Source organism: Monodelphis domestica, chromosome 2 (genome assembly GCF_027887165.1).
Source record: "Monodelphis domestica isolate mMonDom1 chromosome 2, mMonDom1.pri, whole genome shotgun sequence".
In the NCBI taxonomy this organism is placed as follows: Eukaryota; Metazoa; Chordata; class Mammalia; order Didelphimorphia; family Didelphidae; genus Monodelphis; species Monodelphis domestica.
Window position 1 is genome coordinate 281,799,075 of NC_077228.1, and position 4,523 is coordinate 281,803,597.

The following is a 4,523-nucleotide window of genomic DNA, read 5'->3' on the forward strand; positions in this document are numbered from 1 at the left end:
GGTGGGGGGAGGACCTTCCTTCTTCCTTCCCATTAAACCCAAGTGTTTTCAAATTCAGGCTTTTGGGGGGGCATTTTTTTAAGTTCAGTCCTGCAGGAGGGTTCCTTGGCTCTGTGTTATTGTTAGGTTTGATTTTCAGTCCCCTAGGAGCATTTAGTTTGTAATCAGTAAAGAAGGGTTTTCAGAAGTCTGAACTTTCACTGCCTCTACACCCCCATCTTGACTCTGCCTCACATAGTCAGTTTTTTGCCTCAGGATCAGAACTGAAATCTTCTGGCTCATTTTTCTACCAATCCTTGATTGTTTTTACTGTCCTATTTTCCCAAACAAGTTCATATGAACCGTATTTTGAAAATGTCTAATTCATCTGCCCTTCTTAAAAGATTCACTCTTGATGATCTTAGTAAAAGCCAGAAGGATCTACATGAATTGACACTGAGTGAAATAAACAGAACTAGGAGAACATCATATACAGTAACATCAATATGATATGATGGTCAACTATGAAAGCAATGCAATGATCCAGGACATTTCTGGAGGACTTATGAGAAAGAATGCTATCCACCTCCAGAGAAAGAACTATTGGAGTCAGATGCAGATCAAAGCATACAATTTTTAACATTAGTTTATTAATGGTTTACTAAGAGGGGTTGGTTTCATATAAGTATTCTCTTATAACAATAAATAAGATGGAAGTATAGTTTTCATGATAATACTTGTATAACACAGATCAAATTGCTTAACATCTCTCAGAGGGGAAATGGTAGGATGGGCAGGATACAAGTTAGGTCTCATAACTCTGGAAAACGTATGCTGAAAATAGTTATGTGTACTATGGAAAATTAAATATCTTTGATTTTTTAAAAAAGAATTTCCAGGGACAGCTGGGTTGCTTAGTGGATTGAGAGTCAGGCCTAGAGATTGGGAGATCCTAGGTTTAAATCTGGCCTCAGACACTTTCTATCAGTGTGACCCTGGGAAAGTCACTTAACCCCCATTGCCTAGCCCTTACCACTCTTGTGCCTTGGAGCCAATGCACAGTATTGATTCTAAGATGGAAGGTAAGGGTTTTAAAAAAAGGTTCCCTCTAAAGAATGTCTAAAGGCACACTCGTTTCTCCTATCCCCTTGAGTTGAGGACACTGAGGCTTAGCCAGGTTGTAGCGTGCCCAGAGTTACCTCACAACTGCTTCTGAATGATATGAAAATTTACTCTGAAACAATATGATAGAAAATGATTGTTACAAAACAAAAGCTGAGCAAGAACAAAGAAGATGCTAGTAACAATGCAATGATCCAGAGCTATTCAGAGGGATGTATGAGAAAGATGCTATCCATCTTCAGAGGAAGAACTGTGGGAGTAGAAACACAGAAGAAAAACAACTGCTTGATCACATGGGTCAATGGGGATATGATCAGGAATGTAGACTCCAAACGATCACTCTGGTGCAAATACGAATAATATGGAAATGGGTCTGGATCAATGACACATGTAAAACCCAGTGGAATTGCACATTAGATACAGCAGAGGGTGGGAGGAGGGAAGGAAAAGAACATGAGTCTGTAACCATGGAAAAATATTCTAAATCATCTAATTATATAAAATTAAAAAAAAAAAGATGCTCCCATGAGCTGGAAAGCCAGTTCATAATATGCTTACCTCCAGAATATGCTTCCCCTGTTAGAAAGGCAATACGATCTAGAAGCGTTAACATGATAGATAAATTGACCATTTAATTACATGCAGATGGATGTCATGGAATTGTCCAGGTAGATCATGTCCCATTAGCTGCTTAGGTGGTTGACCTTCCCTGTGTTACTGAATCCATGAAAACCATAGATTAAAAAAACCTTTTACAAGGCAGCAGATATCTGCCAGGTGTTTGTGTGCAGTGTGGATGAGGATCTTTACCCACCTCCAGAAGAACCAGTTGCTCCTACTGATCCAAAAGCAAGTAAGAAAAAAGATAAAGACAGGGAGAGAAAATTCATCTAGAACCATGCTATCACTCTGCCACTAAAGAATGTCACAAAGAGAAGGTTCTGTATGACAGCCAGGAAGGAGTATGGTGAATCACCGCATGTGGAAAAAGAAGTAAAAAGGCTTCTATGTACAGATGCAGAAGCTGTCAGTACCCGGTGAGAGGTAATTGCAGAAGATGAAACAAAAGAAGCAGACAACCAAGTTTCCCTGGCAGGCCTAGACATTTCCTCTCCAGGAATGAGTGGCCATAAGCAGGGCCGTGGCTCCTCAGAACATGACAAGCTTCGAGAGGTATTTAATGACATTAACAGCAGTAGAGAAGAGGAAGATGAGCGAGATCCCGGTGATGATGAAGATATAAACATCACTGACACTGAGGAAGACCTAGAGAGGCAGCTACAAGACAAGCTTGATGAATCTGATGAACAGTGCCAAGAAATTGAGCAAACAAATCAGATAGTTATGGGAATTCAGGAGCAGATTGATGTAATGAAAGGGAAACTCCAGGAGACCCAAGGGGGAGCAAAATGACAGGAAGACCTCATCATCAAAGGAGAAAATCTGGCACTCAAGACTCAGGCTGTGCTGAATGAGCTCAAACAGCAAAAAGAAGGAGAGAAACACCAGCTCAGTTCCTTGGAGGAATAGGTAGAATCACTCCTGGCTATAAATTCATTGCTGCCCTCATACTGGCAAATGGCTCAAATTCCATCCTTTGGCTTGAAGATTTTTCATATGGAAATTTGACTTTATTTACATTTTACCATTTTTCTGTTGTTTACTTTGAATTTATCCCATTTCTCTCTCTCTGTGGCACCTTTTATTTGCTAGCAACTTATACACTATTAAGTAAGACATAGGTGAGGAAAGTTTGGTTGTATAAGAGTTTAGGGATCAGTAGAATAAATTGTAGATAATTCCTACTTTTATTCCAAGATTTTCCTTTTTTTATTTTTTTAAGCCTTTACCTTCTGTCTTGGAGTCAATACTGTGTATTAGTTCCAAGGCAAAAGAGTGGTAAAGGCTGGGGAAAAGGGGTCGAGTGACTAGCCCAGGGTCACACAGTTGGGAAGTATCTGAGGTCAGATTTGAACCCAGGACCTCCCATCTCTAGTCCTGGCTCTCAATCCACTGAGCCTACCCAGCTGCCCCCTCCAAGACTTTCTTTAAAATTATTGAAAAATTAATATTGTTTTGTGGTAAGAACCAACTCACCTATAAGAAGATTCAAAGATAGATGCTGAAAGCTTGTTTTGTACACATTTCAGGTTTTCAACTGTTATAGATAACTTCTCATACAAAGAAGACCAAAACATAGGTAGTGGTAGATAACTCCTACATGAATAAAAGCAACAAATATACAACTATTCAAGTTTATAACAGAAGTCGCTTTCTCCTGAGCATGTGTCTATTTTTCCTTGAATAATGTCGTTAAGTGGATTAACAAACAGCTATTTTTATATATCATAGAATCTTATGATAGGAGAAGGATACACCTTGTTTGGCAACTTTAATGGCTACATTTTTCATTTCCCCACATCACAATCGATACAAATATTATTCTTTTCTGGTATTAGATATATTTCTGTTTAAATTCAGACTTAACTTGCATTTAAACATAATAGAGTTCCAAATTAGTCCTTCATGCTGTGATCTAGTTTTTCCAACTGTATTAAAGAATTACTTCTTTCCCTAAAAAAAAAATGTCTAAAGATTTGGAGATTGGAAGGGATAAGTTAGATGAAGGATTCTCCTAATAGAACCTGTTTAATCAGCTCTTTATTCCTAGACTAATAAATCTGAGAAATTTTTTACTTTTATTATATTTTATAGGTTATCTTGAAATTCTCAAAGCATCATCTCAGTATTATTAGATTCTCCAATGGAGAGATTAGAGTTTAGAATTAAGTAACTTCATATTCCCTCTTTATTTTTTTTTAAACCATCACCTTCTATCTTGGATTCAATACTATGTATTGGTTCCAAGGCAGAAGAGGAGTAATGGCTATGCAATGGGGGTTAAGAGACTTGCCTAGGGTCACATAGCTAGGAAGTATATGAGGTCAAATTTTAACCCAGGACCTCCTGTCTCTGGGACCAGCTCTTAATCTACTGAGCTATCCACTGCCCACTTCTTTAATTTTTACTTAGCTTCCTCTCTAAGAGTTTTTCTTTGGTTCAAAATAAAGCAAAGTGAGCTGGGTAGCTCAGTGGATTGAGATTCAGGCCCAGAGATGAGAGGTCCTGGGTTCAAATTTGGACTCAGACACTTCCTAGCTGGGCAAGTCACTTAACCCCCATTGCCTAGCCCTTTGCACTCTTCTGCCTTGGAGCCAATACACAATATTGACTACAAGACGAAAGATAAGGGTTAGAAAAAAAAAAAAAGAACACATCCAGAGTTATGCTATGACTCAAATTCACTTTATATTTTCCTTTGAAACTGAGATAATGGAACTAGAACAAGGAATTAGAAAATGACTTATTTGCACAATGTCAAAGGACCAGCCTTCACACATGAAAGTCAATTTTGATAGGAT

General features: G+C 38.3%; 1 pseudogene; it reads left to right on the forward strand.

Moving 5' to 3' along the window:
- The first annotated feature begins 1,416 nt into the window (after positions 1 to 1,416).
- LOC100029964 (transcription initiation factor TFIID subunit 7-like) lies at positions 1,417 to 2,961 on the forward strand (annotated as a pseudogene).
- Positions 2,962 to 4,523: the final 1,562 nt, after the last annotated feature.